General features: G+C 44.7%; 1 pseudogene; it reads right to left on the reverse strand.

Annotated features, from left to right (window-relative positions):
• Positions 1 to 1,114: 1,114 nt before the first annotated feature.
• Positions 1,115 to 4,211, reverse strand: LOC100660328 (proteasome subunit beta type-5-like; annotated as a pseudogene).
• Positions 4,212 to 10,425: the final 6,214 nt, after the last annotated feature.

The following is a 10,425-nucleotide window of genomic DNA, read 5'->3' on the forward strand; positions in this document are numbered from 1 at the left end:
TACCCATTCTATTGCCCAGATTTTTGTCTATTATAAGTAGTACTGCTATGATATCCATGGACATGTCTTTGGTTAATCGTATACACATTTCCACTGAGTGTATACTAGGAGCGGAATTGCTGAGACACAGAACACACACATGTTAGGCTCACTAAAAAAACCAAAAACCAAACCCTATGGAGCAGTTCTACTCTGAAATACATGAGGTCGCCATGAGCCACAATTGACTTGACAGCAATGGGTTTGGGTTTGGGTTTGGCCTTCTCTGACTGGTCTCTGGGGTTAGAGGGCTGGACCTGCCCAAACTCCGGTGGCAAAGCAGAGGAAGAGGCAGAGGCAGGTCAGGCATCTGGTACCTTGGTTCCAGGCCACCATTCACGCAGTGAATATTGATTATTATCAGTGGGTCACTCTACCAGGCTCTGTGCAGTACCCAAGGGTTAAGAGGATCCCTTCCTCCAGGAGGCTTACAATCGAGTAGAGCAGAGGAGGAAAGAGAAAAGATGATTCCACAACAAACCTTAGGTAGGATGAAAAAAGTATCGTAACCTTGTTTCATCCATTTTACAATGGATGGGTTTTTGTGTTTGTTTTTTTTGTGTGTGTTTTTTAAACCTGTATTTACAATGCCTTATTTTTAATTGGCTTAAACCTGTCGCCTTCTGAATGCTTGTCTTGCACCAGGCACTGGGGATAGAGTCCAGTAAGAATGATCCCTATCCCCAGGAGCTCCCAGCGTGGTGGAGAGGCATGGACACACAGGCAGTGGGCTGGGGAGGCGGGATCCCAGTCACCTGGGACCACATGTGCCCAAGTGAACACGAGGACTTTATCCTTTGTCAACAGGGCAAAGAAGGGCCATTGTGCAGGGCTTCATGCAGAGAAGTCCTGTTTACATTTGAAAAGACCACCCTGACTACTAGAGATGTGGATTGGTGAGGGGGAGGAGTCTGGAGGCAGGGAGGGTGGGCACTTAGAAGCTTCAACACTGAGGTCAGATACAGGCTGGCAGGAAGACACTGCATATACAACAACAGATGTTAAGTCCACAATTCATTTCACCCAGAATACAAGACTTCACAAAGAAGTTTTTGCGGGGGGGTGGGGGGGGGGATCCTTGGTGGTGTAGTGACTAAGAGCTCAGTTGCTAACCATAAAGGTTGGCACTTTGAATCCACCAGCTGCTCCATGGAAACCCTATGGAACAGTTCTACTCCGTCCTATAGAGCCCCTATGAGTTGGGATCGACTCGATGATGATGGTTTTTTGTTTTGTTTTGTTTTTGAGCAAATACAGTGGAGCCCTAGTGGCGCATGGGTAAGAGGTATGACTGCTAACCAAAAGGTCAGCAGTTCAAATCCACCACCTGCTCCTTAGAAACCCTGTAGGGCAGTTCTACTCTGCCCTACAGGATCACTATGAATCAGGATAGGCTTGACGGCAATGGGTTTGGTTTTTTTCTAGTGTAATGTTAACAGCAAAGAAAGTAAAACAAATATGTAGTTTCTTCAGCATGAGCTGAAAAAAAAAAGATGAATACAATTAGGGACCCTTCCACTATATAATGGGGTGCTACGCTCTTATTACCAATGACAGTTACCCAAGGAAATGCAAACACCCACATCCACCCTCCTTCAGGGAGTAGATCCACTATACTTGTCACGTAGATCAGTTACATTGTCACTGGAGACTCGGATCCAGCCATTCTCCTAGACATGGTAGAGGTTGACCACAGCTCCTGAGTAGGCATCTCTGTAAGTGGCTTGGTAAATGGCTCCACTGGGTAGATCATGGGCTTGTTACGTTTCCAAGTCATAGGAGTAGCCCCTACCCGTGACTCCATAGGCATAGACAGAGCCACAGCCTACAGAGAAGATGGCTCCTGAGATCTGGTTTCCTTCGCTGCCTGTATAGTAGAGGCCAGGGCCTCTCTTATCCCGATCATAGATCATGGTGCCCATGGACAGCCCCATGCCTTCATACTGATATACCATGTTGGCGAGCAGCTTGGATGCAGCTGCTACCGAGGTGTGTTCCTTGTTGCGAAGTTCATAAATTGACATTGCCTAGCCAACAGCCTCTTCCAGAAGCTACAATGTGCTGTGCCTCCAGCCATGCTGCCCAGCAAGTAGGGGTTGATCTCGATCACCTTCTTCACAGTCTGGGCAGCATTGTAGGCACCCGCCATAGCCCGGGAGTACAATGATGATTCTATGGTGAAACCTGAAGGCCAGGGTGGTGGTTCCATGAAGCATGTCAATTCCCGGCTCCTCTGAGACACCCCATTTGGGCCACCAGACTCAGTCCATCACTAGAACCCCTGAGACCCAGGTCCAGCAGCTCCAGGAACCCTGGAGTCCGAAAAACCTGCGCTGGTTCACCGGTAGTGATCTCAGCAGCACGCTGGCCAGCACAGATCTACTGGGTTTTTGTGTTTGTGTTTGTTTTGTTTTTTAAACCTGTATTTACAATGCCTTAATTGGCTTAAACCTGTCACCTGCTCGACCCTGTAGTTCTGGTAAAGCCCTGTCTGAGGCACCTACTCTGAGAGTGAGAGAGGAATCTACCGCTCAGAAAGAAATCAGGGTGCCGTTTCTAAAAGACGGGGCAATTGTTGCTGATTAAACTCTCTCCCCCAATAAAATATCCACTATGGACGGTATAAGAAACTACTCTTCTGTTCTCCAACGATAACCGCGGTTACCTCCAGGTGCCGGGATTACATTTTTGGAGATTTTTAGTGTGCGCGCTCTTTGATGACCCCCTCAGTCTCTGCGTTGAGCTTGCACAGTTTCACTAATTGGAAAGCAAATTTACGTTTTTAAAAACCATGTTATATCCTTCGCTTTTATGTTCTTAGGAAAACCAGCAACACCTTTAAGAAGCATTTCTAAGCTGGAGGCAGGCCCAGACACCACAGCCGCGCGGAGCAGGCCTGCAGGACGTGTCATCGTGGACTGCTGGGTGGCCGGGGTTGGAAGCTCCTCCTGCAAGTGGAGTCACGAGGAAGAGCTGGCGCAGAGACTCCCGGAGTTCCCCCTGATCAACGAACCGACAGAACCGTGCCAGAGGAGGAAGTAGGCTCTTAAAGAGGAGCAGCTGGAGGAAGTTGACACTTGAAGGCCAAGGGGAAAGGAAGAAAGCTGAGACTCGGGGCTTTTCAAGTCTGAGGCAGAAGCCGGAGCTAGGCAGAGGTACATTCAGCCCAGGGCCCTGGGCCATCCCTCTGAGGTCTGCGTGACCCAGGACTATTCAGTCAAAGCTACCAAAGACTAAACAAATCTCAGGCAGCCAAGACCCCGCCTGACACTTCCGCAATTCCAAATTGAAGATGTTTATCCTCTTGGGTTTGGGCTTATCCTCTCTTGAAAGCTTCAGAGTAAACTCTGATGTCAGGGGACTCCAGGATTTGCTTTCATTTATAGGGAGCAATGCAGTTTACCAGAGCGCCTGATGTGCCTAGACACTTCCGCTTTTGAAATTCTTCTTTCAAATGACATTAGCCCGGGTGTGAGCATGTCAACTGTGGGGTTGGAAATGCCAGGCTCAAGTTCCAGTGGATGGATGTCAGCTCTCTCCCTACACTATTGTTGCCCGACTCCAGGGGGCGCCACTCACCCTGCTTTCTGTATGAGTAGTGTCCCTTGTCCAGCTCCAAGGGACCCAGTCCACATAGAATGCATTGATGCACTCTAGGGTTGTGTGACATTTTAGCCCCCCTTTTTCTCCTATAGAAAAGCTTGAATGCCTCCTTATAAGAAAGGAATCCCTCTCAGAAATCTCCCAGCTGGCTTTCTCTCACATCTCATTGACAAGAATTGGGCCATTTGCCCATTGCTGAATCTGTCATTGGCAAGCAGAATGGAGTTCCCATTATTAATTTAGCTCATCAAGATCCACACACCGAGGGCCATAGTGGGATCCATCCCCTTCACCCCTCCTCCACCTTCCAAGCACCATACCCATTGCTGTGGAGTCGATTCCAACTCATAGTGACCCTATAGGACAGAGTAGAACTGCCCCATAGAGTTTCTAAGGAGTGTCTGGTGGATTCGAACTTCCAACCTTTTGGGTAGTAGCCGTAGCTCTAACCACTATGCCACTAGGGCTTCCCCCTCCAAGCACACAACTACCCAATTTTGGGAAGGGAACAAATTAGTGTTGGTTAGGTTCCCAACAGCATCTGCCACACTTTGCTTTTAATTACCAGGGTTTCCCAATAGATGGGCGTCCAGGATCAGCTGAAGCACCCAATTAAAGTCGGGAGCCTTTAATCAGCTCTTAGGAACTGAGGCCCCACAACCGTAAGGGGAGTGGACACAGCATTTGTCAGAGAGTTCACAGCAGCCACTGCGTTCCTACAAAGCTGGGATTCCTACAAAGCCAGAGTTCCTACGAAGCCAAAGGCCTCTGCCAGGGGCTCCTCAGTGTGGTCTGGGTCCCAACAAACATCACAGGCTGCTTCAGTGGCCAGGCAGACGTGAAGCTCTGTGCGAATGTGGGGGAAATTCAGAAAGGGCTCAGGCTTTAGAATCCCACGGGCCTGTGCTTGAATCCTGGCTTTGCTATTGACCAGCTGGGTGACCTTAGAAATGTTTAACTTCTCTAGGCTTCCATTTAAAAATGGAGGTAACGATAGCTACTTTCTAAGATTGTTGTAAAAGATTTGTCAAAATCAGATAAATAAAGTCTCTAGCACATAACAGGTACACGCGCAATCGGCGATGCTAAAACGTTGGTGTTCTTAAGAGATCACCCGAGATGCTCGACGGCACTGGGTTGCACTGGGTACTACTTGACGTGCAGATTCCTGGGCCTCACACCCCCAGAGATTCTGACTCCTTGAGTCTGAGCCCAGGAGTCTGCATTTTTAACAGGCACCCCAGGTGATTGTGATATAAATGGGTCACTGGCCCCCCACTGGGGAACACTGAGAGCATTGCTGCTGCTACTGCTAAGAGAAATCGGAGCATGACAAATCTCATGCAACAAGAAAACTTCCCTTAATTTTTATTATTTATAATAGGTCCATGCCATTAAAAAAAGTTAAATCTGCAGTTTTTGAGGGATGCCATGGGCCTGTTGGTAAATTCTGAATAATTCCAGTGGTATTTTCCTTGCACAAATCCACTAAGCATGCAGTCCTCAAGGCGGAAGACCTTCCCCAGGGAATGAAGGCAGTCACCTCTGCGTTTGCAGCCAAAATAACACTCTTACTAAAATTACCTCCGAGTCACATTTTGAGTAGTCAACTACCCTCCAACCTCAGGCCTGGATTAGTGCTGACTGTGCCCCTCCTGTCCACCCAGTTGACTTCCTACCCAAGTAAAGGTAAGAAGCCCAGAAGGGCAGAGGTTAGTATCTCTCCACACACACACCCCTGTCCCTGCTCCTACCCAGCAACCCTGACTCTTTGATGGTCTCAGAAACACATGACACTGTTTATTTCCATCTCCAGCCTCTTGGCAGCCAGCAATGACAGCTTTGCTAGCCCTGAAATCTCTGCTACTGCCAGTTGATGCAAAATTGAAAGAGAAAACCTTTTGCAGAATCTACGACACGGAACAAAAGAGCAGGGAAGAGAAAAGAATTTCCAGGCAGCAACTGAGAGCTGAGGAGGAGACTTAAGTCTAGAGCAAAGGATGCGAAAGGGGAGAAGGTGTGCTGGGAAGTAAGTTATTATGGGTTGGGAGAGGTTTGAGAAAAAAAAGGGCTAGAGACAAAGCCGCGTTTGACTCTGTTATGAACAGTGTTGGGCTCACACTGCTTGGCTAAGAAAGAAATGTGGTCCAGATGAGCGCAATCAGCTTTTCTCTTCCAAAAGAGCAACCAAGGGCAGAAAGTGGAACGGGAGGGCCTTCGGTTACAGCCCAGTGGTCCCCAAGCCCGGCTGGTTGTCAGAAGCTCCTGGAAGGCTGTTAAAGTCCCGACTCCCAGGTTCCACCTTGACACCCTTCCCCAGCGATTTGGAAGATCGGGCACGTTTGGGAACAACTTGTTTAGTGATTCCCTGGGGTTCCTGGCTGGTGGCCTTTTGGGGTAGTGTAGTTTTTTCAGAGTAGATAATGCATTTTTCCACAGTTTGGTAGTCACACTTGTAAAGCCCTCCCTTAGTTCCTCAAGCCAGGGCCATTCTAAGATCTCCATAGACTGAATTTCGGGGTCTCCGCATCACAGCAAACATACTGAAATGACCCGCAACTACTTTAAATAGACTTTTTATTGTAAAAATGTTTGGGAAAGATTTTTATTATATGACTTCGAAAAAAATTGTTTTTTTTATTTTGCTATAAAACCAGTTGTCGTTGAGTCAATTTTGCTGTAGGTAACATTTAATTTAGGATCAGCAATCATTTCTTGAAGGTCATCTAGATACTGAGGAGTTTTTGCAAAGTTGAAAAAAAAAAAAAAATGAATCCACAAATCATTTTCTCATGTAATAAAAACCAAACACTAAATGTAACAATTTAAGGAGTGGACCAAAACTTACGCTTTTCTGACATTTTGTTAAATTCTTATTAATTTTGATTTTGAAGGCTTATTTGTACATTTGGGTTTAATTACGTTTTTTCGGTCTCCGGAATTTTGGGGGCCTCTGCAAGTCCACCACCTGCCTGTCAGTTTGTCATGCTGTGGTAGCTTGCATGTTGCTATAATGCTGGAAGTTATGCCACTGGTATTTCAAATACCCTGGTGGATAGGTTTCAGCAGCACTTTCAGGCTAAGACAGACAAGGAAGAAAGGCCTGATGATCTTCTGAAAATTAGCTAATGAAAACCCCATAGATCACAGCAGAATATTGTCCTATATAGTACTGGAAGGTACTTAAAATACACAGCGGCTGCAACAATGAACTCAAGCATACCAACAATTGTGAAGATGGAGTAGGACCCGGCAACGTTTTGTTCTATAGTACATGGGGTCACCATGAGTCACACTGACTTGATAGCAAATAATAACACTACACAAATCCTACACACTGTGCTAGTAGTATCTAATGGATCAAACAGCCCTGCCCACAAAAACTTTATGAGGTAATATTAGTTTAAACCAAACCAAACCCATTGCCGTTGAGTTGATTCCAACTTATAGTGACTCTATAGGACAGAGTAGAACTGCCCCATAGAGTTTCCAGGGTGGTGAATTCAAACTGCTGACCTTTTGGTTAGCAGCTGAAGCACTTAACCACTATATTACCAGGGTTTCTAATATTAGCTTAGAGATGAAATAAATTGCCCGCCATTTAAGTGATTTCTCTACAATCATGTAGCTATTAAGAGGCAGAGCCAGGACAGAAACTAATTCTCCTAATTTTCAATGCTGTACTCTTTCTGCTAGCAAAAATGAATGGACCGATGGCTTTCTGAGCAAACTCACCTCCATCGATATCTATTATCCCATGTACCACACAAGGCTCATTGGAGTTGGTTTTAGAGCCCAAACGCCTATGCAAAAATCTTGAAAATCAAGAGGCATCAAAGACCCAGTGTAATAAAAATTATAACAGATGAGCTCAGCAGTCACTGGCCAAGTGATTTTAGCCAAATACCTACCGGTTCATTATATTTTCAAAGCAAGTCATACCTTGTTCACAATAGGAATTGATTTAGTTGGATTTGCACCTGAAGGGTTGCACAGCTGGACGTTTGTTAGAAACAGAAAAGTTATCATCTAACCAAGACACCCAAGTAAAATAAGATTAAAACCAAAGGGAAACCCAGCTTGAAGGGCACAGTGTACATTTTTTAGATAGGGATAGAAATTTGGAAAGGAGCCCAGGTGGCGTGACGGTTAAGTGCTTGGATTCTAACCAACACCTGGCCATCTGCTACCATAAAGATTACAGCCTAGAAAACCCTTTGGGGAACAACCAGAACAGAATTAATGAGAATGTTCACCCATTGTGAAGAATGTTACCAATGTTACCGAACAACTTGTGTAGAAATTGCTGAATGAGAACCTAAACTGCTGTGTAAACCTTCACCCAGAACACAATAAACTACTATTAAAAAAAAAAAAGAAAAACCTCTGTGGGGCAGTTCTACTCTGTCACATTGGGTCACTATAAGTCGAAACTGACTTGGCGACAGCTAACAACAACAGGGACTTGGACGTAGGAATATGTACGGGAGGACAGCGTGAGAAGATAAAGGAGAGAAAGGTCAGATTCTCCTGAGGGGGTCAGGAGAAGCTTTGGAGTGAAGTGGCCGCTGGTGAAGCTGAGTCTTCACCGGTGTGAGTTCTTTCCCAGGCAGGCAGGCAGAAGGGGACACCAGATGAGGGGGCAGCGTGAGTTCTGGACAGGCTGACCTGAGGTACCTGAGAGCCATCTCTGTGGAGATGTCCAGTAGGCGGGAGGTAGTATGACCATGACCACAGCTGGGACCCCCCTCCGTGGTCAAGGACTCTCGCTCTGTCTGTATCACGGAGAACCTCAGTGTGTGTAGGAGTTGAGGTTGATGGGACATGTTTATAAAATATATTCCACACAGTAAGCAGAATTCTGTCTACTTTTGCAGCTGTCTGAGAACAATGCCTCCAAACATCATTTCTCTGTCCTTTGTAATGACCGAGCGAAAACTAATGTTTACCAAATTTTCCTCTCCGCCTCCAGCCTGTCCTTTCCCAGCCTCTCAGTTACAGAGGGAAAGGATCCAATGTCCTGGACGACTGACTGTACACTAACTGCCATTTGTTTTTTCCTAACATTTTGTTAGGAAAAATGCCAAACATATGGAAAAGTTGAAAGAATTTTACATTGGACACCATAAACCCACCATCTAGATTCTACAAATACCATTTTACTGTACTTGATTTATCACACATTCATCCATTAATCCATCTTTTTGTTTTTTATGTATTTTGAAATAAAGGAGCATTTTTTTCCTAGCCATTTGTCATGATATGTAAATCCTCAATCCTCATGAAAAGAACGTCAGGCATCATTAAGCAAATGTGGAGAAAGGTCAGTGGTGAGCCAAAGGACCCTGCACAGCTCTTGCCATAAGAGGGTGTTTGGTAAATATTTGTTGAGTGAATACAACTCCGTTAGTCCTATTCGATTGGCCTTGAAGGTAACTTGAGCATGCCTTTTTTTGTTATTGTGGTAAAATTTCTATAACATAAAATTTACCATTTTAATCACTTTATACAAAAACCAAAAACGAAACCCATTGCCGACACATAGCCATCCTATAGGACAGAGTAGAACTGCCCTGTAGGGTTTCCAAGGAGCACCTGGTGGATTTGAACTGCCAACTTTTTGGTTAGCAGCCGAGCTCTTAACCACTGCGCCACCAGGGCTCCTTAAGGTATACAATTTGGTGGCATTAATTACATTCACAGTGTTGTACAACCACTGTCTACTTCCAGAACCTTTTCCTCAGCCCAAAGGCGAACCCCATCTATTAAGCAATCACTTTCCATTCTCCCCTTCGCCCAGCTTCTGGCAACCACTAATCAACTTTCTGTCTCTAGGGATTTGCCTACTCTGAATATTTATATAAATGGAGTCATACAATATGTGGTCTTTTGTTTCTGGCTTCTTTCACTCAGCAAAATGTTGAGGTTCATCCACATTGTAGACTATATCAGTACATTCTTCCTTTATATGACCAAATAATATCCTATTGTATGGTTAGACCACACTTTGTTTACCCATTCATCAGTTGATGGACATTTGGGTTGTTTCCAATTTGGGGCTATTATGAATAATATGAATATTCATACACGTAGATATACATGAATAATATTACATGTATAATAATACATGTATATGAATATTTGTGTGTAAGTTTTTGTATGGGTGTATGTCTTCAGCTCTCTTGGGCGTGATACATAGAAGTGAAATTAAGTCCTATAGAAACTCTGTGTTTAACATTTTGAGGAATTGTCAAACAGTTTTCAAAGTGGCTATACCATTTTATAATCCCACCAACAATGTATGAGGATTCCCATTTCTCCACATTCTTACCAGCACTTGTTATTGTCTGTTTTGATGATGTTAGCCATCCTAATAGGTGTGTGGTATTACATTCTGAGCTTTGATTTGCATTTCTCTAATGACCAATAAGGAAACCCTGGTGGCATAGTGGTTAAGTGCTACGGCTGCTAACCAAAAGGAATCTACCAGGCAGTCCCTGGAAACTCTATGGGGCAGTTCTACTCTGTCCTATATAATCTCTATGAGTGGAATCCACTCAATGGCAACAGGTTTTTTTTTTTTTCTTTTAATGACTAATAATGTTCAGTGTCTTTTCATGTGTTCATTGGTCACTTGTATATCTTCTAAGAAGTTCTATTCAAATCTTTTGCCCATATTTTATTTGTTATTTATCTTTTTGTTGTTGAGCTGCTCAGTTAGCGTAGTGGTTAACTAATGATTGGGTAGAGATTTACTTAACTTCCTTGAATCAGAGTCTCCCA

The sequence above is a fragment of the Loxodonta africana genome, chromosome 1 (assembly GCF_030014295.1).
Source record: "Loxodonta africana isolate mLoxAfr1 chromosome 1, mLoxAfr1.hap2, whole genome shotgun sequence".
Taxonomy (NCBI): domain Eukaryota; kingdom Metazoa; phylum Chordata; class Mammalia; order Proboscidea; family Elephantidae; genus Loxodonta; species Loxodonta africana.